At 35.3% G+C, this 25,984-nt stretch overlaps 1 long non-coding RNA gene across 1 annotated transcript in view; it reads left to right on the top strand.

The window, feature by feature from the left end:
* LOC116529053 overlaps positions 1-24,730 on the top strand; it is a 163,985-nt gene extending 139,255 nt beyond the window's left edge. The window contains exons 2-3 of the long non-coding RNA XR_004259355.1: positions 9,087-9,275; positions 24,623-24,730. This is a non-coding gene — a long non-coding RNA (uncharacterized LOC116529053). The remainder of the gene's footprint in view (positions 1-9,086; positions 9,276-24,622) is intronic.
* Positions 24,731-25,984: the final 1,254 nt, after the last annotated feature.

The raw sequence follows: 25,984 nt of genomic DNA, 5'->3' as shown, positions 1-25,984 counted from the left end.
GTGTCTAGGAATATGATGCTACTCTGAAGTTATTCAGGTCTTAATTTGATTACTTTGTGTGTATATAAACAAACATAAACTATACATTTTTCTCTTATTTTGAGGGAATATTTTTAAAAGTTGTTCATATTCTTGGTCACAATTACAATTTTACCTTTCAAGAAGTACAGGTTTTGTGGAATATATTCTCTGAATAGAGTCAAATAAAAATAGGAAACAACAATAAAAAATATCCAGGATAATTTTAATACACCACTATTGAATGTATAAATTGTTTTAACAACCATAACTACTGTTTGACAGATTAAAACTGATCACTGAACATACACATACTCAATAACCCAACAATATTACAACTAGATATAAACACCATGTGTAGGTGTGTACCAAATGCAATATAAGGGTGTTTATAACATTACTGTTGATAAGAACCCCAAACTGAAAGCAATAAAATATTATTCAATAGTAAACAGAATAAATAAATGTTAGTATATTCAAATAAGAGAATATTACACAGAAATAAGAATGAACAAACCATTATTACATGGAACAACTAAATGACACTCATAGAGACAATATTAAATAAAATAATCCAGGTAAGAAAGAGTACATACTGTATACTGTATATTGTTTATATAGAGTTCAAACACAGACAAAACTAACCTATGGGAGTGAGATAATGATAACTTTGAGGGATATAGTGACTGGGAGGAAGTATGAAGACGACCACTGTTCTGATAATGTTCTTTTTTCTTGACAACTTTGTAAAAATTTATTAGGCTGTATGCTTATGGTTTATGCACCTTTTGTATATATGATACATTCTGTTATGGTTTGAATGTCGCCACCAACATTCATGTGTTGGAAACTTAATTCCCAATGCAACAATATTGAGAGGTGAGACCTTTAAGAGGTGATTCAATCATGAGGGCTCTTCCCTCATGAATGGACTAATGTCATTATCATGGGAGTTGGATAATTATCATGAGAGTTGGGGTAGTGAGATTACTATAAAAAACAAATTTAACCCCCTCTTGCTTTCTTGTCACTCTTGCTTTCTTGCCCTTCCTTCTCTGTCATGGGATGATGCAGCAAGTAGACGCTTACCAGGTTTGAGGTCCCTAACCGTGGACTTCCTAGCCTTCAGAACTATCAGAATAAATTTCTTTTAAAAAATAAATTACTCAGTCTGTGGAATTCTGTTACAGCAAACTGAAAGGGACTAAGACAGAAAATTGATACTGAGAAGCGGGGCTGTCGCTATAACAATAACTGAAAATGTGGAAGCAGATTTGGAACTGAGTAATAGGTAGAGGCTAGAAGAATTTTGAGGAGCAGGCTAGAAAAACCCTAGACTACCATAAATGGAGTGTTAAGAATGATTCTGATGAGGGCTTAGAATAAGGGGAGAGCTGTAAGGAGAGCTTGAATCTTTGTAAAGATTTCATAAGTGGTTATAATCAGAATGTTGGTAAAAATATGAACAATAAAGGCCATTCTAATGAAATCTCAGACGGCAAAGAGAAGTATCTTCTCGGGAACTGGAGTAAAGGCCATCTTTGTTATGAAGTGACAAAAAATGTTGCTGAATTGTGTCCATGTCCTAGGGCTTTATGGAAAGAGGAATTTAGGAGCACTCAACTAGAATGTCTGGCTGAAGAAATTTCTAAGCAAAATAGTGAAGGAGTTACTGGGCTTCTTTTAACTGCACACAGTATGAGGCAAGATGAAAGAAAAGACTTAAAGATGGAATTTATAATGAAAAGGATTGCAGAATGGAATGAAAATTGAAAATTTTCAGGCTGGCCATGTGAAGAACAAAAAAGCAGGTTCAGGAAAGCAAACCACAGGTGTATCCAAGCAATCCTATGCTAAAATTAGTCCAGATAGGAGGAACCATCGAGACTTTGGGTGAATGATCCTGAAAGCATTTTGGAGATATTTGAGGCCTGACCCCAATCACATGCCTGACCTCTAGGAGGGCAGAATGATTTTGAGGGATGGGCCTGAGTGCCCTCCATGGGCTTGCTGCCCAGAAACCTTGGGTTTATGTCTTTGCATTCTTGCACAGTGCTCCTTAGCTACCCCAGCAAGGGCTCAAAAAGGCACGGGTGCATCTTGACCCACTGATTTGGATAAATTTTGGCAGTAACCATGTGGTCCTAATTCTGCATGTACATGGAACACAAGAGTTGTGGGGCTTCTTCCATCTAGATTTCACATGGTGTTGCAGACAGCCTAGCTGCCCAGGAAGAGCCTTGCTTTAGAGATGAAGCCACCACAGAGAGTCCTTTCCAGGCCAACACTGAGTGGAAATGTGGAGTTGGAGCCACCCAGAGAGCCTCCACTAAGACAATGCCTAGTGGAGCAGTGGGAGTGGGGCTACTCCTAAGACCCCCAGAAGTCAGCATGGGAGAGTTGCAGGCACAAGACTCCAATCTATGAAACCTGTTGAGTGGACTGAGCCCAGCAGAACCATAGGGGGTTGTCTAAGGCTATGGGGGCCCAGCCCCCACCCCAGTGTGCCCAGAATGTGGAACATGACATCGAAGACTATTCTGAAACTTTAAGACTTAATGATATTTTACCTTTTGGATTTTAGACTTATTTGGGACCAGTTACCCCTTTCTCTTTTGAAATGAAAATGTCTGTCTTACGCTTGTCCTACCATTGTATTTTGGAAGCACATAGCTTGTTAATTTCACAGGATCACAATAGAGAGGAATTTGAGTCAGGATGAATTGTGCCTTGAGTCTCACCCATATCTGATTTAGATGAGACCCTGGACTTTGGACTTTTGAGTTGATGCTGGAACAAGTTGACTTTAGGGACTCTTGGGTTGGAATACATGTATTTTGCATTGTGATAAGTACATGAATTTTGGGAGCCAGGGTGGGATACTAGGGTTTGCATGTATCCCCAAAGTTCATGTGTTGGATACTTAATCCACAATGCAATAGTGTTGAGAGTGGGATCTTGACTCAGCAATCCCATTGTTGGGTATATCCCTAAGGATTATAAATCACTCTACTATAAAGGCTCATGTACATGTATGTTTATTTCAGCACGGTTCACAATAGCAAAGACTTGAAGCCAACCCAAATGCCCATCAATAATAAACTGGATAAAGAAAACAAGGCACATATACACCATGGAATACTATGCAGCCGTAAAAAGGATGAGTTCATGTGCTTTGCAGGGACATCGATGAAGCTGGAAACCATCATTCTCAGCAAACTAACACAGGAACAGAAAACCAAACACCACATGTTCTCACTCATATGTGGGAGTTGAACAATGAGAACACATGGACACATGGAAGGGAACATCACACACTGGAGTCTGTTGGGGGTTGGGGGTTAGAGGAGGGATAGCATTAGGAGAAATACCTAATATAGAATACGGTTGATGGGTGCAGCAAACTGTCACAACACTTGTATAACTATGTAACAAACCTGCACTTTCTACACATGTATCCCAGAACTTAAAGCCTAGTAATAATAAAAAAGAAGTAACCGAAATGGATTAATGTCATCATTATGAGTGTGGATTATTTATCACAAGAGTAAACTTGTTATAAAAGTGAGTTCAACCACCACTTGCTGTCTGTCTCTGTTTGTCTCTGTCTTTGTCTCTGTCTCTCTGTCTCTCTGTCTCTTGTCCTTCTACCTTTCACCATGGAATGATGCAGCAAGAAACCTCACCAAATTTGCGGTTTCCTCCACCTTGGACGTTCCAGCCTCCAGAACTCGAAGAAATAAATTTCTTTCCTTTATAAATTACACAGTCTGTGGCATTCTGTTATAGCAACACACAACAGAGTAAGACAAACTCTAATAACAAATTCACTTAATAATGTGTCCGGGATATATTGTTAAATGTACTTATTCCCTAAACAAACAAAAATATGCTCCCAAACCCACACAACAAAAGAAACACATGTATCAATTTTAGCACACAAATAAACATTTTTTCCCAGATGCAACAGAAACAGAAGGTTTTTGTTGTTATTCATCACTCTTTTTTACCTCATTCTTTATAATCAAAAGAAGTTTTGACAAATGTCTCTGGAAGAATTACAATGTTGAGAAAAGATGAATATTAATGCAGAGGAAGGAAGTGGCTGGTCCTCCCCGTTTCTTTTAAAGTTATCAAGTTGATTCAGTGCCATGTAAACAGTACTATCTAGCAGAACTTCCAATCACCTCACATTGTTTAAGGCTTTAAATCTGAACGCTTGCTCAAATCTATCTTTTACCTTGTTTTCCAATTTCCCATAAATCAGAGTAGCTTTTGACCCCATGATTCTTCTCATATCCAGGACTCTTCATGCCTCTTGTACATCTTACTTCTTTTCTTGACCATTATTCATACTCTCCTAGTTATTCTGCTCAGGGTCACCCAGAGTGAACAGACTCCTGCCTCTCAGACTCCCACATACTGGTGCACCTCCCCTTATCTGCCTCTAGATTGTTCCTGATCCTGAAAGAAGTTTCTGAACTAAGGGTGCAGCACTTTTTTTTTTTTTTTTTTTTTTGCTTTTGATCTTCAAATTTCTTTAGACTTACAGAAAACTTACAAAAACAATAGAAATACTTCTTGTATAATTTTCTTCCAGATTTTCCAAATTAATATTACCACATTTGCTTTATCAGTCCTCTCACTCTTATTCTCTCTCTTTCTGTATTCTTGTTATTTGTCGTAGTTTTGTTCTATGAAGCCACTGCAAACACTGAATTAGCAAATACTGAGTCATTGTTCTTAAGGGAAATACAAGGTCAGGTTCCCATGAGCCTCTGGACACAACATTTTCCACAACTGTATTCCACAAATACAAAACTTTGTTTCATGTGTATTTCCGTTTAAAGATATCTTATTTAAAATACACTGTTGATTAAAGGTGAACTCATGGCTGACAGCACCATAACTCACACCTGAACAGAGACTTTCTAACACATATATTCTCTCCATCAGGCACAGCCTTCCCCCTCTTAGGGACACTAGACAGCACTTCAGCACTATGTCTGGGGGACATTTTAAACAGCAAAATCACTAATACAAAGCATAAGCATGTGAAGATGTTATTCTAAATAGACCATGAAAAGGACATTCGTTTACACTGTGAGGCTGAAACAAAAAGGTAGGGGATAAGTTGTTCGACCTCAGTAGGATTTGTGCTTATTTGGCAACTCAAATTTTCACCACTCTGTGCGTCTCCACAAATGACTCCAAAGGTGTCACATGTATTGATTTGGTGATTACAAATCAATTTTGGTGAGGCACTGAACTTGCAAATATGGAATCCATGAACAGTGAGGATTGGCTCTATGTATGTATATAGGCATGTGTGTTTAAGTATATACACATGGATGCATATGTAGCTATATGCACACACATATTTCTGAGTCATTTGAGAGTAAGTTGTGAACACCATACTTCTTTATTTCTAAATGACTTAATATATGTTTACCAAAACAGGGATATTATCTTCTATAACCACATTACAATGATCGCAATCCAGAACTTAACGTTAACGAAATACCATTATCACAGCTGAAGAGTTTATTTACATTTTACCATATATTTCACTAATGGCTGTTATATTTCAGAATGTAATCAAGAATCACATTTCATTTTGTTGTCGTATCCCTTCAGTCTCCTTTAATCTGTAAGAATTCCTTAACCTTTATTTGCCTTTCATTAATACTGCTTTTTTGGTTTTGTCAAAGATGAAGATGTATTAATAAGGAGAAAATTATAACAAATATAAATGAAGGGTGAGGAGAGACTGTTCTTTATTAAGCATTGTTAGTTTCTCATGACGAGGTAAATACAAAGAGGAAACACAACAATGGGAAGCAAGAACTGACATTTTGCAGCCTACTATGCCACTTTCATTTATTCTTTCTGAATTAATTTCATGTAATTTTACCTTTATGCACATGAAGACACTGAGAGTCAGACAAGTTAAGCATTTGTGGAAGATCAAAAAGCTAGCAGTGGTGATATTAGAATTCAAACCAGGTTATTAAGGTGCTAAAAACAATGTTTGTAAAACTTTTTAAAATAAATTTTATTGTGTATATTTAAGATATACAACATGCTGTTATATGATATATTAGGTAGTAAAAAGATTGCTAAAATGAAAGAAATTAACATCCATAATTTAACATACTCATATTTTTTTGTGTGTGGTAAAAACAGCTAAAATCTACTCATTTATCACAAATCCTGTATGCAGTACAATTTTGATAACCTATAGTCCTCATGTTGTACATTAGATCTTTAGACTTGTTCGTTCTACATGTCTGCTAGTTTGAACCCTCTGACTGACCTACATCTCCCCATTTCCACCCCGCATCGTCCCTGGCCCTAGTAACCATTGTTTTGTTCTTTGTCTCTGTATATTTAATTTTTTTTTAAAGATTCCACATATGAGATCATGCAATATTTTTCTTTCTGTGTCTGGCTTATTTCACTTAGTAATTTCCCCCAGGCTCATCCATGTTGTGGCAAATGGCAAGACCACATTGTTTTTTAGGAATGAATAATATTCCTTATTCAAGTGTCCCTTGATGAACACATAGGTAATTTCCACATCTTGGCTAGAATAATGTTGCAATTAATATGGGAGTGGTAGTTCTAATTTTAATTTCTTAGAAATCTCCATGCTGTTTTCCATCATGGCTGTATCAACCTACATTTCTGCCAACAGCACATGAGAGTTTCCTTTACTCCATACCCTCATCAGCATTTATCTTTTTTAATTTTCATTTTTATAGTAGACATCCTAATGGCGTGAGGTGGTTCTCATGATGGTTTTGATTTGTACTTCCCTCATGGCTAATGATGTAGAACACTTTTTCATATACCTGTTGGCCATTTTTATGTTTTCTCTGGAGAAAGATCTATTCAAGTCCTTTGCTCATTTTTCAATAGGATTATTTGTTTTTCTAGTATTAAGCTGTCCCAGTTCTTTTTTTTTTTTTGAGATGGAGTTTCGCTCTTGTTACCCAGGCTGGAGTGCAATGGCGCGATCTCGACTCACCGCAACCTCCGCCTCCTGGGTTCAGGCAATTCTCCTGCCTCAGCCTCCTTAGTAGCTGGGATTACAGGCATGCGCCACCATGCCCAGCTGATTTTTTGTATTTTTTTAGTAGAGATGGGGTTTCACCATGTTGACCAGGATGGTCTCGATCTCTTGACCTCGTGATCCACCCGCCTCGGCCTCCCAAAGTGCTGGGATTACAGGCTTGAGCCACCTTGCCCGGCCTGTCCCAGTTTTTTATAAATTTTAAATACCAATCCCTTCTTTGATATATGGTTTGGAAATATTTTTTCCAATCTGTAGGATGTTGTTTCAGTTTGTTGATTGTGTGCAGAAGCTTTTTAGTTTGATGTAATCCCATTTATTTATTTTTGGTTTTGGGCCTGAGCTTTTGATGTGATATCCAAAAAAAATTATTGCTAAGGCCAATGTTCAGGAGCTTTTCCCCTATGTTTTTTTCTAAGAGTTTTATTATTTCTGGTCTTGCATTTAGGTATTTTACCCTTTTGAGGTAAATTTTGTGTACAGCATAAGTCAAATTTCATTCTTTTGCACATAGAAATCTAGTTTCCCCAGCCTCATTTATTAAAGTGACTATCCTTTGCTTACTGTGTCTGTCCTCTTGGTGCCCTTCTTAAAAATTAGTTGATTATGTATGATTGAATTTATTTCTAGGCTCTCTATTTTCTTGTGCCTTCATGTCTGTTTTTACACCAGTACCATACTGTTTTGATTACTATCACCTTGTAACAGAGTTTTAAATCAGAAAGTATAATACTGCCAACTTTTGTTTCTCAGAATTGTTTGGCTATCCAGGGTCTTTTGTGGTTTCATATAAATTTTAGCATTACTTTTTCTATTTCTGTAAAGAATATCATTGGATTTTGATAGGGATTGGATTAAATTTGTATATTGCTATGAGGAGTATGACGTTTTAACAATATTCTTCTAATCCATTAGCATGGAATATCTTTCCATTTGTTTGTATCCTCTGCAATTTCTTTTATCAATGTTTCGTAGTTTTCAGTGTGCAGGTCTTTTACCACCTTGGTTAAATTTATACCTAAGTATTTTAATTTTTTGATGCTATCATAAATAGCCTGGTTTTCTTGATTTTTTTTCTCAGTTAGGCTGTTATTTATGCATAAAAAATACTAGTGGGCCAGGCGCAGAGGCTCACATCTGTAATTCTAACATTTTGGGAGGTCAAGGCAAGCTGATCACTTGAGGCCAGGGGTTTGAGACCAGCCTGGCTAACATGGTGAAAACCCATCTCTATTGAAAATTTAAAAAGTTAGCTGGGCGTGGTGGTGGGTGCCTGTGATCCCAGCTACTAGGGAGGCTGAGGCAGGAGAATTGCTTGAACCCAGGAGGCAGGCATTGCAGTGAGCCACTGAACTCCAGCCTGAGCAACAGAACCAGATTCAGTCTCAAAAAATAAACAAATAAATAAATAAATTACTGGTTTTTGTATGGTGATTTTGCTTCCTGAAACTTTACTGAATTTATTCGTTCTAATAGTTTTTTTGTGGAATCTTTTTTAACATGCAGAATCATGTTATCTGCAAGTAGATATAATTTTACTTCTTTAAATATACACCTAGTATTACCAAGAGGGCATCCAATGAAATATTAAGTAATCTCAGAAACCAGTGATTGCTATGCTGTCTTTATTTTTTCACACCCTAGCTTCAAATGCAAAAACATAAAAACAATACAAGAAAAACCGAAGAGAAACATTAAAACTTTTTATCTGGAGGAGACCAAGAGGTAATCTCATTATCATTTTTACCATCAGCTTTTCCCATGGGCATGCATTTACTTTATTGTTAATCTTGACTTTTAAGATTTGTAAAAGCACTATTTACAAAGCTGTTAGCAGGATCTCCCTTAAGGTAGGAGATATATGGACTTGATTAGTCTGTGTTCTCAGGCATGTTGGAAAGAGATATCCTGGGAGTTAAGTTTGAATTTAGGGACTGTAATTCCAATCCAGGAAAGTCTATCTTCTTAACTAGAATACTTGTTCTTCTCCCAGGGGTATAGTGAATATGCTGCATGGTCAAATTGGTTTGTATAAGTGGAAACTGACTGTATGTGAGAACATCATTCTGCAGACATGATGTTTGGTGGCATTTGAATTTCTAAATAAGAGCTAAGCAAGTTTCCCTGATTCTTCTGCCTTTATTTGGAAACCTATCATCAGAAACGTCAAACTGGAAGAAATGTAAGAAATCACCTTGCATGACTTTCTAATTTTTGAGTTTTTTCCTATTAAAAGAGATGTATATCTTTAAAAAGTAACATTCACAGAGCTTTAATGATGTGCTAGATGTATTTCATTACTTAATTTTCACAATTGTCAGTGGTATGTGTTACTATTTACAGTTTACGGATGTTAAAACTGAGGCACAATAATTTGCCTTAGGTCACACAGCTTATAAGTGATCAACTGAAGTCTGAAGCCAGAACTAACCATAAAGCTTCTGCTCATGTCATTACATCACTCTGATTTCCTGGGTCTAATATTTCCATCCTCTCTGAGGGATTTGTTACTATGCTAATAGTTATTAATAAGCATTAGTGGTCTTAACAAAAATTATCAATTAGGTAAAATCTTCCTAGCCATAATCTTAAACAACACCTTTGTATATCTAGCTCATATGTCTTGGTCCAGTGTCTTTAAAGATTTATTTCCATTATCTACCACTCGAAATTTCTCAGATCTGAAGATGTCACCTAGATAGATAAATTAGTATTTGTAAATGTGAAAATGGGAAATAACTAGATGAGTACTTTTGGGAGACCATATACACATTTTTTTTCTAAGACAGTGTTAACATTGGTGTCCAATTCTTTGAGGTGAGATTTTTCAGCCAGTCCATGGAAAGTGGATTGACATCAGGTCTACTAATGAATAGAGAGGAGAACATCTGTAAAAATAGGTTATTAATTCTCAAAAGTTCTCTGTTATCTGTTTTATAACTCCTGACAGGTTAACAAAATCCATGCAGGAAATAAAAATAATATATTAGGAGATATAAAGGAGTCTGAGTTCTGCAGGACCAAACAGGTTTTTATTATTAAATTATGCATAGAGAAATTTAAGAATGCTTGTGAAAAGTTTTTCATTATTTTTCAGGCATGAAGATTTGAAAAAAAATATAGTATCAGAAATATCAAAGTTCAAATAAAGCAGTTATAGTTTCAACTGTATGTTGAAATCAACCAACAATCTCTAAAGCTACAGCATTTCGTGTATTTCATTGTGCAAGAGAGCTTCAAATAGCTGGAGAATTTTACAATACCTTTAGCCAATACCCTTTCCTTATGAAATGGAACATGGAAAAATTTTTGTTGCATTCAAAATGTCTGAAGATTATTGCATGTCAAAGGAAAATTCACTTCTGAGTTCTATGTGTTTAATGCTGCTGAATGAGAAAAAAATGAAATATTTGACCAATTTCTTACAGAGCTCCAGATACAATTAGTCTACCCATGAATAGAAACATGAAAACTTAGGAAATGAAATGGAAACTCATCACGATCAAATACATGTTACCTTTTGCAATTTCAAAGGAAAAAACCTACACATATACATATAAATATACATGTGCACAGATTTTTCTATCATCTAGTACCAAATTAAGTTACATAATAGAGGGTAGGAGAGTCAAACAGCTATAAGGCAGGACAGTGAAGGTAAATTGCTTTTTTGCCAAGAAAAGGTACTATCTCTGATTCTCCATACTCAGGGTACTGAGAAGAAAATTTTGTAAAATAAATAAATGCTTACCAGAATCTGCATTGATCTGCTCTAGTAAAGGCATTGCATTTCACACAGTTACTGTGATTGGAGCTGCCACCTTGTTATGCTTATAGTACTCTCATCTGCCCTTGTTCATCTAGTATTTGTGAAGGCCTAGATGAATTAACAGAGAAATGATGCATCACTACTACATCCTTCAATTCTTTGATGGTAGTAGATATCTCTGCAATTCTTTGTGAGACGTGGTATTTCTTCTGATTTACTTTACTTGGATTATTTACGTTGGCCAGAGGACACAAATATCAGGGGCTTCCTACTATATTTCCCATTCCAGCCAATGTGACCTGCTATTTATATATCTACATCAATTACACATTTATAGCGTGAGGAAATAACCAGAGTGAGTTCAAGGACCTATGGACCCACTATCAGATTATCCTGAGCTATAACTGCATTGATTGCTTGGCTTCTCTAAGCCCTCTTTCAAATTAGAGGACTAAGATTGTATTTTGCATTGCCTTGGGAGGTCTAGGTATTGCTTGTTCCTCAGTGGCCTTTACCCTGGCAAATAGCTTAGGGCTTCTTTGGAGCAAGAAAGAAAGATAATTATTATATATTCCTCTGGTTGACTGCAGGGTCATTCTTCAAAGAGATCTTATCTCCCATTCAAACAATGTTGACACATGTAGATCTAGAAGCTGGATGAATAAGGCAATTTTCCATTATGATACCTGACATCAGCTTTCTGATCATTGGGTCTTAATTTCTTTTCTTATTGCACAAATCAAACAACTTAGAATTTAGCTATTTTATCTCAGCTGTATAGGCATCATGATTTATTCACCATCACTGGAAATCCCTGTGTGTCTCGCATGCTAAGTACCTCTCCGGTCTTGATGCCATGATATTAATTACGTCTACCTTGCCTCTGATGGTTAGGTATTTGCAACAACCTTCTGCCAATCTGGAGCTTATTTCTACAATAGAGAACAGTCACCAGTGAGCTTCTCAAAAATTCCAGCTCCCCGAACGACAAAATATTGATCCCTGGGCTTGATTAGAGATGGGCAAATAGACAAGAGAGGCCAGAAATAGACTCATACTGGGGAATTTGGTGTAAAACAGTAATAAACTTACTGGCCAGTGGGAAATCAGTGAGGAAAAGATATAATAAACAGGGCATATAAAATAATAAATAATCCAATAAAAATTAGCTTGGATTAAGGAAAAATAATCACGTTCCTAGGTCATATCCATATCTCACACCATACAAAAATAAATTCCAGATGAAAATATTATAAAGAACAATACTAAAATGTTTTATAAGAACACACAGGAAAATTTCAGGGTAAAAACTTTTAAAATAAGAATTCAAGAACGAAAGTCACCTACTCTAATAGAAATATTGATAACTTTAATAATTCTAATATTAAAACTATAATCTGAAAGGCAAGTGACAGATTTGAAAGAAAATGTTTACAACCTTTCAGCACAGGATTCATTCCCAGACTATTCAAAGGATACCTACCAGTAAGTAAAGATAAAATCTAGTAGGAAATAAATAATATGAATAGTTAATTCACAGGAGAGGTTATCCAAATGGGAAATAATAATGAAAATTAAAGTCACAATAATTTAATATTTTACACATATCAGACTTATATAACTTTAAGTATTTTATACCTTCAAGATTGCAGAGGGTGAGGAGTAACAACAGTTTTATGCACTGCTATTGGCAAAATTCCTAGTAATATCTAAGAAAGCTGAATGTACTCACATCCTATGATGCAGCAAGTCCATTTCTAGGATGATTATAATGAGATTCACATGGCAAATGTCTTCCTCCCTAGCTTATCATGATATTTAAAAGTCCTACAAACAGATACATGCCTTCAGATTAAGTTAGTGTTTATAAAAGGTTGTGATTGAAGTGCAAACAGCTTTCATTGGAAGAATAAATTATTAACCAACAACATGGATTATTTAATGAATGTAGCTTTCATCTAGAGAACAGTACTAAGAGAGTGAAACATCTGAAAAGTTAAAATTAATATTGCCTGATGGGAATAGACACATTGTTATCTTTTTTCCTTGTCCAGTTTTGATTCAGCTATGTCTTCTTAGCTAAACCTCTGCTGAGGTTTATAGGCATCCAGGTTCAGTGAGGTGTTTGGTTCTGCAAAAGCACCAGCTGAGAATACTAGTGAGGGGGTTTCCCCCATGAGTTCAAGAAACACTTGGAGATCTGCATGAGAACATGGATATAAGGATTGTAAAGTGAACAATTCTAGAAAGTAGCTGGATCCTGTAAGCATTATGGATGAGGGTTATAGGTAACATTGGCTCTCATGAATATTGCTGGTCTTCCTGACTTCCAAAGGAAAATAAATAATTGAGTCATTCCAGCACTGAGCCTGGGAGACTGTGAGGAAAAGGGAAGCTTTCTCAAAGTTGATCATCCACCAGAGGATAAGAAGGGACACTGTTGAGCAATCAGCCATTTTGGGGAATGCTGCCTCTTAGAGAAATCTAAAAACCATTAGTCCCAGTGAGCAGTCAAATACAAAAAAAAAAAAAAAAAAAAAAAACCCACAAAGCATCCAAAATCATTATCATCATCATCATCATCATCACCATCATCTTAGTGGTTCCAAAAGCCTGAGAAAAGCTATGTGATAAATAGACCACATGCCCAGTGAATTAGAACTACTGAAATAGGCAGATGATAACATGAGCAGAAAAATAATAATCACACTTGAAGGGATTAAAATTGAATTAGAACTGCCAAAATAGGCAGAAAACATATAAACAGGAAAACAATAATCACATGTGAAGAAATTAAAATAGAACCACATACCCCCAAAATGACCTAAGTGCAGTACCTAAGCCAAAAACATAACTTCATAACTAAATAAATCAATGGATCGACTATATGCTGCCAGCAATAAGTAGCAACTGGGGCTAACTTACCCTCCCATAGTGAAAAAACAGAAAATCGAAAAAATGTATGGAAAAACAGTTTTCTGACAGTGGGCAGCAGGTGGTGAAGGTTATAGTAATCCCAAGAGAAGGCACAAGAAGAGGCGAGCCCTACAATCTATTCATCAATTGATTTGTTGTCTGCAGGCATTTTCCAAATGATTGTGCATGTATGATCTTCCAAGCAGAGCATAGTAATTTCAATGAATTGGGAGATAAAAATAATAATTTGGGTATTTCAAGGCAGCTAAACATTTGGGCCTGAGTACCTGAGGAGAAATAACCATGCAGTAAAGAGTTCCAGGCATTTTCAGAGGAGTTCCTTTGAATCTTGTGCATTTTTGAGGTGAAACTCCATGACAATTCTGAGAGCTCACATAGATTGGGAAGGTATTTGAGTTCTGACTAGTCAGACCAGAGTGTCCTTGTTAAAAAAACAGATAATTTAGTGGAAATCCTATGAGAGTCTTGCCTTAGTATTAGTACAAGTCTAGCTCCAGCATAAAGATTATTCTAAATCCATCCTAAGAAAGTTTAAAAACAATCATCTGTTGTGACATTCACTTAAATTAGGTATGCACTTAAATTAAGAATGTACTTAGTTTAAGTGAATGTCACAACAAAGTCCACCACTCTTTAAAGGAAAAAAATATAATCCAGTATTTAACTGTATAAATTTCACAATATTCCACATCCAATAAAATTACTAGATATGACAAGGCAGGAAAATGTACTCATTATAAGCAGAAAAATCAATCAATAGAAACAGACTTATAAATGCTAGAGATAATGAAAATATCAGTCAAAGAAACAGCTATAGCATATAAAGGGAGCTATGAATATAAAGGGGAGAGAAACAGAACATATAAAAATGACAAATAGTATTTCCAGAAGTAAAAAATACAATGTTTAAAATGAAAAATTGACTGCAAGAAATTAATAAATTCTGTAGGGAAATTCTCAGTGATCTGGAAGATATGGCAATAGGAACATTTTAAACTATAGCAGAGAGAGAAAAGAGGTTGGAAAAAATGAACAGAACAGAAAAAAAAAGAAATCAATAACTAGGTCTTTGAGAAGATCTGCAAAATTGATAAATATTTGCTAGACAGATGGTGTAGGAAAGAGAAAAGACACAAATTACCAATATTGGAAATGAAACATAGGAAATTACCACAGATTCTACACACATTAAAAGGATAATAAGGGATTATTTTAATGAACTTTAGGCCACCATTAGTAAACAAAATGGAAAACCTGGATTTTTTATATCCTTATTCTATTCAGGAAATTGCCTTAATTCAATAATTGAATTAACCACCCACCCCCAATCCAAGTATCTGTAATTTTACTGGCTAAATTGATCAAACACTTCAGGAAGACATAATACCAAAGCTATGCAAACTTTTTCATAAAATAGAAAAGGAAATACCTCCCAACTTATTATAAAAGGCCAGCACTATCCTGTTACCAAAAGTACATCAGAAATTATATGAAAAGAAAACTACAGACCAATATCTCTTATGAACATAGATGCAAAAACCTTTAAAATATATTTGTAAATAAATCCGGCAATCAAGAAAAAGGATACTGTATTTCTATTAAATGTGTTTATTCTCAGTAATGCAAATTGCTTTAACAGTCAAAGATGAATCCATGTATTTTCCAATATTAAAAGACTAAAAAAGAAAACCCACACAATCATCACAATCATATCAATAGATGAAAAAAATAACAAAGTTTATTATAAATGAGTTTAGTACTCATTTATAATAATACATTCAGCAAACAGAATGTAACTTCTTCATCCAGATAAAGAACATCTGAAAATGAATAAATTATATGGGAGAAAAGATGACCACTGTTGAGATGCCAATTAATGGCTTAGAAGATTAGTTGGATGAAAGATTTAAAAGCACAGGGCAAAACATGAAGAATTGGAAATCATGAGAGAAAGGACAGGAGAGAATAGCTTCAGAACATCTAACATTAAAAAAATTGGCATTTCAGATGGGTATGCAACAGATAGAGACAAGCAACTATTAAACAAATGAGATTTTTTTTTCTAAGTTGGAGAAAGATTGAATGCAGTACTACAGTACTGAAGATACTTATAAAAATAGTGAAATCTAAGTATAAAGATATATTATAAATTTTCAAACCAAATAAGAATACTATTCAAAAATAATGTTTTCTGCCAAAGAAAATGAATTGGAATATCATCAACCACTTACTTGCAACACTAGAAGGCAGAATACTGGAATAATAGCTATGAATAGATATTTCATGCAAATGGTAATCAAGAAACAGAAATATATGAGTAGCTATACATATCAAACCAAATAGAATTTAAGTAAAAAATGTCACAAGAGACAATGACAGACATCATGCAATTACAAAAGGATTAATTACCAAGAAAGAGATAACAATTATAAATCAATATACTCCAAACATCAGAGCATATATATACAGATGTCTATATATATATATACATATATATATATATATATATGTATATATATCTATGAATAATAGTAGGAGATTTCAATATCCACTTTATGTTCATAATCTCATACTTTTATTGAATTGCTTTTTCTTCCCTCTGTTTAATCAATGTTTGCTTATATATAAGCATATGTAAATATATATAAGCATATATAAATACATAGCAAACCTTGATTAAACAGAGGGAAGAAATAGCAATTCGATAATTGTAGGATATTTCAATACCCATTTTTAATAATGTCTAGAACATCTAGACAGAAAATCAATGAGGAAACAGTGGACAATAATATAGGCCAAGTGGACCCAACAAATATATACAAAACATTCCACCCAATAGCAGCAGGATATATATTATTCTCAAGTGCACATAAAACATTCTTCAGGATAGATCACGTTAGGTCACAAGACAAGTCTTAACAAATTTAAGAAGACTAAAATCATACCATGTATCTCCTGTGACTACAGTGAAATTAAACTAGAAGTCAATGGCAAAGAAAAACTGGAAAATTCACAAATATATGGAAATTAAACAGCACATACCTGAACAACCAATGGGTTAAATAAAAAATCAGAAGTTAAATCAGAAAATATCTTGAGATAAATGAAAATGAAAACAAAACATATTATAATCTATGGAATATAGCAAAAGCAGTATAAGAGGGCAGTTTACTGTAATAAGTAACTTCATTAAAAATAAAGGAAGATCTCAAATTAACAATCTTACACCTAAATAAGCATAGAGCATTTGTGCCAATTTCTGGTTGGAATGGTGACAGCATGCTGGAGCCAAGTGCTAACATTCCTTGGTTCAGGGGATGGAAAGTCACCCGTAAGGATGGCAATGCCAGTGGAACCTCACTGCTTGAAGCTCTGGACTGTATCCTACCACCAACTCATCCAACTGATAAACCCTTGTGCCTGCCTCTCCAGGATATCTACAAAATTGGTGGCATTGGACTGTTCTTGTTGGCTGAGTGGAGACAGGTGTTCCCAAACCTGGTATGGTGGTCATCTTTGCTCCAGTCAACATTACACCTGAAGTAAAAACTGTTGAATGTGCCATGAAGTTGAGTAAAGCTCTTCCTGGGGACAATGTAGGCTTCAATGTCAAGGAATGTGCCTGTCAAGGATGTTGGTCAGGGCAGCATTGCTGGTAAGAGCAAAAATGACCCACCAATGGAAGCAGCTGTCTTCACTGCTCAGGTGATTATCCTGAACCATCCAGGCCAAATCAGCACTGGCTATGCCCCTGTGCTGGATTGCCACACAGATCACATTGCAAGCAAGTTTGTTTGGCTCATGGTTCAGAAAGCTGGGAAGTTCAAGACTGGGCAGCTGCATCTAGTGAGTTAACTTATACATCCTCAACTCATAGCAGAAAGTGGAAGGGGAAGTGTGCTCATGCAAAGAGACCAAACATGAGAAGCATCCTTGCTTTATAACAACCCTATCTCATGGTAACAAATCTAGTCTTGTGAGAGTGAGAACTCACTCCTGCAAGAAAGGCATTAATTTTTCTTAATAATCCAATCACTTCTTAAAATTACCACCTCCCAACACCACCACATTGGGAAGTAAGCCTCAATATGAGTTTTGATGGGGACAAATCATACTCAAACCATACCAGTACTGGAAGTCCTAGTCAGAGCAATTAGGCAAGAAAAAGAAATAGATATCCAAACTGGATGAAGAAGAAGTAAAATTATCCCAGTTTGCAGATGACACAATCTCATATATAGAAAGCCCTAAAGACTTCACAAAAAAAAAAGCTACTAGAATGAATAAACCAATTCAGTAACATTGCAGGGTACAAAATCATTATACAAAAATCAGCTGTGTTTATATACATTAACAACAAACTACTCAAAAAGAAAATTAAGGGAAAAAATCTCATTTACAATAGCATTGAAAAGAACAAAATATTTAGGAATAAACAACTAAGGATGTGAAAGATTTGTACACTGAAAACTACAAAACACATAGGAAAGAAAGAAGATTCAAATAAATGGAAAGACATTTTGTGTTCATGGATTGGAAGACTTAATATTGTTAAAATGTTCATACTACCCAAAGTGATTTACAGATTCACTGCAATCTCTATTAAAATCCCAATGTCATTCTTTTCACAAAAATAGAAAAACAATTCTAAAACTTCCATGGAACCACAAAGGACCCCAAAAAGCTAAAAGATTTTTGAGAAAAAGAAAAAAACTTATAGCATCACAGCATCACACTCCTTTATTTCAAAATACAGTACAAAACTACAGTAGTTAATTGTAGCTGCTGGTGTAAATTGTTGCTGGTGTAAAAAACAAACATATTGACTAGTGGAAAAAAACAGAAAGCCTAGAAATAATCTTTTGAGTTACAGTCAACTGATCTTTGACAAATTTACCAAAAATATACAATGGGCAAAGGAGAGTCTCTTTAATAAATGATCTTAGGTAAGCTGGATATTCACATGCAGATAAATGAAATTGGATGCTTACCCTACACCATTCACAAAAATCACCTAAAAGTGGATTAAAGACATAAATATAAGACTTCAAACTGTAAAGCCCTTAGAAGAAAAAATAGGGGAAAAACATTATGACATTATTCTTGGAAATGATGTATTACATATGACACAAAAAGCATTGGCAATGAAAACAAAGTAGACAAATACGAGTATATCAAACTAAAAAGCTTCTGCACAACAAAGAAAACTATCAGCAGAGTGAAAAAGCAACCCATAGAATGGGAGAAAATAATGATAAAGCATATATCTGATAAGGGGTTAATATCCAAAACATGTAAGTAACTCCTATAAGGTAATAGCAAGAAAACAAATAACACAGTTACAAAATAAGCAAAAGAATTGAATAGGTATTTCTTCAAAGACACACAAATGACTAATAGGTGTATGAAAAGATGCTCAACATCATTAGATACCAAGGAAATGCAAATCATAACCAAAATGAAATATCACTTCACTTCGTTAGAGTAGCTAGCATAAAACAAAACAAAACAAGTGTTGGTGAGGATGTGGAGAAATTAGACCTCTTGTACACAGTTGATAGGAGTATAAAGTTTTGCCACTGCTATGGAAAACAGTATGGAGGCTCCTCAAAAAATTAAAAATAGAACTATCACATGTTTCAGCAATCCCATGTCTGGTTATTTATCAAAGGAATGGAAAACAGGACCTTGATGATACTTATTCTCCTATGTTCATTGCAGTATTATTTACAATGGCAAAGATGTGCACACAACCTAAGTGTCCATTGATAAAGAAAATATGATATATACATACAATAGAATATTATTCAAACATACAGAAAAGGAAGTCCTGTCATTTGTGACAACATGAAGGGACCCGGAGAAAATTATGCTAAGTGAAATAAGCCAGGCACACAAAGACAAATACTACATGATCTTGTTTTAGATGTGGAATCTAAAAAATTTGAACACATAGAAACAGAGAGTAGAATGGTGGTTGTAAGAGAAGGGAGATGGGGAGAAATGGGGAGTAGCTATTCAGCATGCTTAAAGTTTCAGCTATGAAGAATGAATAAGTTTGCTGTACAAAATTGTGCCTATAATTAACAAGACTATATTGTACACTTAAAAATTAAGAGGGTAGATGTCATGATATTAACACAATGAAAAGAAGTTCAGTAACTTAAATGGAATAAATTTGGCTTTTAGATAAACTTACAATATTGTGTGTTTGCATTTCTGGTTTACTTGTTTACCTTTCTGTAAATTATAAAACTTAACCATGTACCTGTAGTTGCTAATCCCGCCTAATGCTATGTTCTTCCCATACCAAAAGATAGAAAAACTAGTAGCTTTGTGGAAATCTGAAACAGGAGATGACTGTAGGTTCCAGAAGAAGAAATGTTAACTTATTATCCTGAAATACAATTTACAGCCTTGCTATACTGTTAAGATATTCTGGGTATAGCAGCAGCCAAAAGACCCACTTGGCAGTGAGTAAATTCACGTAGCTCTTTTAGAGCAAAGACATTGGTAACCCATTGAGCAAAGACAGAGTCATAAGAAATGACTTGTTCTAAAATGGTCTCTAGAACTATAAAAATAAGACAGTCCTCCCATGCATCTGCCCATGTGGAAAGACTGTTCATGTCTCTCAGATTTTTAACCTTACCCGTATACAAGGCAAACAACTCCATTAGTAGTGTTATCTGTGAATGCAAACTACAACAATACATTATATATGTTCACTAACATATTTGTTGAATTTTAAAGTATTCAGCAATGCAAAAACTGGAGTGAGGCTGTTGTTTATAACATATATCATGAAATGAAGAACAGATGATCTAAGAATGAACATTTGTTGGAATGATCTCTCTGGGCTTAAATATTTATTTTACTTCCTCCACCCCCTTCCTTTTTTGACAAATTACTATGTTTTCCAAAATCTGCACTATGAAACCATGGAAAGTTTAAGACAAAACCACCTCAAATTGCTACCATAAATTATTACCTCCTACATAGTCTTTTTTTCTGCACTGTGCAATTAATCAAGGAAACAACTTATGCTTTTTAATTAAGAAGCTGGTTCTAAGAGTTTTATTTTAGGTGTGAGAAGTAATGTTCATTTCTGGGGAAAAGAATACATGGCTGCCCTATAAAATGTAATGTATTTTCATTTCTGTACCCAAGGTGTAGTATATGATCTCAGGAAAGGAAGCCCTTTGCCTTATTCCTCAGGGAAAGTGGGAACTCAGCTATTAAAGTTCAAGATTTTGAAGAAAGTCTTGAAGGAAACAATGTCTCAATGGATAGTTCACACAGAATATTTTTGGGAGAGACACTTAAGAGTTGTCGAGAACCAAGATGCAGACCTCATTAGAGATGATAAAGAAGATGTTTTTCTCTGTTAGCTTCTGCAGGCCATGGTGAAGGTCCCATTGCCGATTTTATAGGTTTCCTAGGTTTTTGTTTGCTCAGATAAATTATTTCACCCAAAGCTCACATATCCTAGGAGTGCAATGATTCATCTGTTTATTCATCCATCTATCCATTCATACATCCACTCACCCGTCCATCCAGCCATCTTCTGGATAAACAGTAAGTATTTATTGAACACTTACTGAATGTATGACAAGGTCCTGAAAATTCAGATAGGAATGAGATGATCTCTTCCACTGAAAAGCTCATGTCTCAGTACAGAGTACAAAATAACATTTCTTCACTCCTTAAATCATCTTTCTAGAACTGGATCATGTCAAGACGCTTTAAAAAGTCTGCATTGCTATCAGAATAAAATTAGTCAGTGGGCAGTTTGAGATATCTGATTTTGTTTCCAATTACTCTCGTAACATCATTGCATACCAAATTTTTTCTTAAGGCCCACACTTTGGCCCAGTCAACTTTCCACTCATTACACAATTTGTCCTTGCATTTTTCTTTCTCCTTAACCTTATCCATGCTGTTGCTAGTCCTAAACGGCCTTTCTCTAACTCCAGGGCCCAGATCAAATTCTACCTATTTCAGGAAATTGTATTATTTTTTATAAACTAACAGTATGTTGTACTGCTACCAAGGGGCTCCAACCTCAGTCTTCTACAACAGATTTTCAGAATTACCTTTCTAAAGCACAAACTTGATCCTATCACTCCTGTGTTTAAAAGCAATTAACAACTCGTCTCTCTGGCCTTAAGATAAAGCTCCAGTTCTTCGGCATGGCATTCAAGATGCTTGACAGCTAGCTCTAGTGGTGTCTCACTGCTATTCTGCCCCAGCTGTGCTGAATCATGTGAAGTTTCATGAGCACACGTCCTTCTGCGTGTGTAGTCCTTTGTAAAATTACTTTCTTTTCCTGAAATATACTCATTTACCTTTTTCTACCTGACAGCCTCCTGATCTTCTTGCAGGTCGCAATTTTGATGTCACTCCCTCCAGGAAACCTTCTGGATCCCCCAAGACTGGATCAGGTGTCTCTGACATGTTCACACAGTGTCTTCTGTTTCCTCTAGCAAGGCACAGCAGGTGTCTTCCTATGTTCACATGCAATGTATACTAGCAATAGGTATCTAATAAATGTTTGTTTAGTGAGGAATATTGAGTTGAGCCACTGTGATTTCCCTCGGGAAATGCAGAGCTTGCTATTCAAGATTATGGTTTACCATGTGGTCAAGCTGCACGTGGTACCTGGAGAGAAGCAGATGAGAACTGAAGCTAAATATTCCTACCTCAATATGCATAGCCCAAATTTTCTCATGCAACTTGATTTGGAGCATAGTTTTTCTGGGGTAAGAATAACAATTCTCTGTCTAAAAATACCATGGGTATAGATTCAATGAGCCAAAAAGGAGCTACAAAAACAATTAATGCTTGGGGCCCAAGCAGTTCTTTTTTGATTTAGTTTGTCCTTGTGAGTGAGGTGTGTTTCTCTTTATATCCCAAGAAACTGCCAAACTCTAGGTTCATCAACAGAACACTTCCTTAGTAGCTGTGCAAACAGGGGGCATAGTTCTGGGGACAGGGTCATTTCTGTAGGATATTCAGGTTTCAATAGTTACTGCTGAAGTAAATCATGAGAGCCATGATCAGCAGATAAGCCTCTTTGGAAGGTAAAGCTGTGGAGCTCTACACAGGATGTTTGACTCACAAACCAGAATTTAAAAACCTGGGATCTTGCATAATTTGTGCATATGAATGGAGAAGGGGACACTATTACTATTCTAGAAATGTGGAGATTTGGGTCATTGTACATTGAATTTTAACAGGAATGCAGCTAAATTTTGTAATCACAGTTTGAGAAGGACTGGGGACTTCTGGGTTGTTTACCATTAATTAAGCCATACCAAATTGTTCCTTGTTTTTAAAATAATTAACAGATTGCCCATTTAAAAAGTGAGTTAATGTAAAACTATAAAGCATAGGACCTTAAGAAATTACAGATTGATTTCTCTGTGTCCAAACACGTCCCCATTGAAGGAATTGTTTGCTGGATTTCTAAAAATCTTCAGAGAGGACGATTCTTTAATTTCTTTTGGTAACTAGTTCTTTTGTCTTCCTTGAAGTCATTTAGTTTACTTTTATAATAGTCCCTCTTGCAGCAAAAACAAAAATCTTACTTTGTTTTCATGGTCTTGACTTAAAACAATAGCTTTTGGTTAGTGGGCTGTGATAAATGAAACAAACTTTCAATTATTAGTGCTAATGGGCTGGGCAAATGCAGAGAGCATAAATAAATGAAACCTAACATATTCTCCAAACTTCATTTTAGCCATTAATTTTGACTTTTTCTCCCACAAACCTTTTGAAGAGTCTACTAAAAAGCAACAAGCTGATTTGAATTTCATGCTTTTCTTTTCCACTTGCTTATTCCCTGGTTGAAGTGCGAATGATCATTGAGGTGCCCAAAGGAGAAGGAGATGGTGGGAGTTGGAGAAGACAGAGATGTGGATATGGGAGGCTACCTTCATGCATTTATAAAAGCTTTAGGTTTTTGGCTTACTAATCTGCGTATTGCTCTGTGACTTCATTTAGCAATGTGAATTGTAAAGTCATTGTGCATGCATGTCATTTTGGATGTGCAAAATGTACACTTTCAAACAGTATTCTGCATTGAGCAATGGAAATGTAGTTAGTTTGAGCTCAAAATTGATGAGTAATTTGACAATTAAGTGCTACAAATGAAATTTAACTTGCTGTCTTGTAAAAATGGGACAATAAAATAATAGATGCTCCCTAGTGATTAAAAATGCAGCCAATTAAAAGCATGTAAATTTACATAAATGGAAGAACCTTAAATTTTGCATTTCCTGACTGATAGGATTAAACTTCCAAAGAAAGTGTGAATTAATGCAAATGTTAACATGGCATCTCCTAAATCCTTTTCTACTTTTACCACCAAGAACAGAATATAGAAAAGTAAAAATACATAATGATAGGCCAGTCTCTGCTTGTTTTGTCATTTACCCAAAGAATATCAAGCATGCTTAGATATCTTGGAGAACTTAGGAAGATTTCAGGTAGCAAACATAAGGCCACAAGGCAGAGTCTGTAACCCTTAACAGAATTGTTCTTTGTTGAGAATATGATTAGAGGAATAGTCGTTGATAAGTCTATGACTTTTGGGCTTATTTCTTAAAAAGCTCTTTATGTAGCTGAGTTCCAAGGTGCTATGGCTCTCTAAAATTCATGTTGAAATTTAACGACCATGTAACAGTGTTGGGAGGTGGAACTTTTAAGAGGTTATTAGATCATAAGGGCTCTGCTCTCATGAATGGATTAATGCCATTATTTCAAGAGTGAGTTTCTGATAAAAAGGATGAGTGTTATCCCCTTTCTCTCTCTGTCTGTAGTGCTCTCATCCTCTATCTCCATGTGGAGACCTTCACCCTCACGAGATGAGGCCCCTTGATTTTGGACTTCAGTCTCCAGAACTGTGAGCCAAATAAACTTCTCTGTTCTTTATAAGTTACCCAGGCTGTGCAATTATGTTATAGCAGCAAAAAACCAAAAACAAACATTTCAATGTCTGTGTTGCTATATGCATCTATGTTCATGTACATATGTATGTTCATGTACATATGTATGTGCCTATGTAGGTAAGTATATATAAGTATGAATGTGTGTCTACACACATATATTCATATACTCACATAAATATACATATGCAAGAAGACATAGATACACATATATACATCTGCATATATATCTTTATATGTGTCACTTTATAAAAGGGATACAGTCTGAAAAATGCATTATTGGGTTATCTTGCCATTGCATAAACATCACAGAGTATATTCACACAGACCTAGATGGTATAGCCTTCCACACACCTAAGCTGTATAGTATAGCCTATTGCTTCCAGGCTACAACATATACAGCATATTACTGTACTGAATACTGTAGGCAATTGTAACACAGTTGTATTTATGTAACAAGGAAGGGAGCATCTCACATTGAGGCCTGTGGGTGGGAGGACTGGGGGGGGATGGGGGTAGGGAGTTGGGGAGGGATAACATGGGGAGAAATTCCAGATATAGGTGATGGGGATGGAGGCAGCAAACCACATTGCCATGTATGTGCCTATGCAACAATCCTGCATGTTCTTTACATGTACCCCAGAACATAAAATGCAATTATATATATATATATATAATTGCATATATATATATGAAATTATATATATAATATATATATATTTTATATATATATATGAACTTCCTGAGGGAAATGAAAATATACTATCTTTTTGATTTGTCAAAAAAAATCTAAACATAGAAAAAGCACGGTAAAAATATGGTAAAAAAGATAAAAATGGTAGACTTATATAGGGCATTTGCTATGAATGGAGCTTGCAGAGTGGAGGTTGCTCTGGGTGAGCAGTGGGTGAGTGGTGAGTGAATGTGACATTGTTGTACACTACTGCAGATTTTACAAACACTGTACACTTAGACTACATAGATTTAGATAAAAATTTTCTTTCTTCAAGAATAAGTTAACTTTACCTTACTGTAATTTTTTAATTTTATAAACTTTAAAACTTTTTAAAAACATTGAGTCATTTGTGATAACACTTAGCCTAAAACACAAACACATGGTACAGCTATACAAAATATTTTATTTCTTTATATCTTATTCTATAAGCTTCTTTTCTGTTAAATTTCTTTAAATTCCTTTGTCAAAAAAGAACACACAAACACGTACACTAGGCCTAC

Source organism: Sapajus apella, unplaced genomic scaffold, assembly GCF_009761245.1.
Source record: "Sapajus apella isolate SASKATOON/1434 unplaced genomic scaffold, GSC_monkey_1.0 scaffold61, whole genome shotgun sequence".
NCBI classification, from domain to species: domain Eukaryota; kingdom Metazoa; phylum Chordata; class Mammalia; order Primates; family Cebidae; genus Sapajus; species Sapajus apella.
The sequence above is the reverse complement of the archived record's forward strand: the minus strand, read 5'-3'. Positions and strand labels throughout refer to the sequence as shown.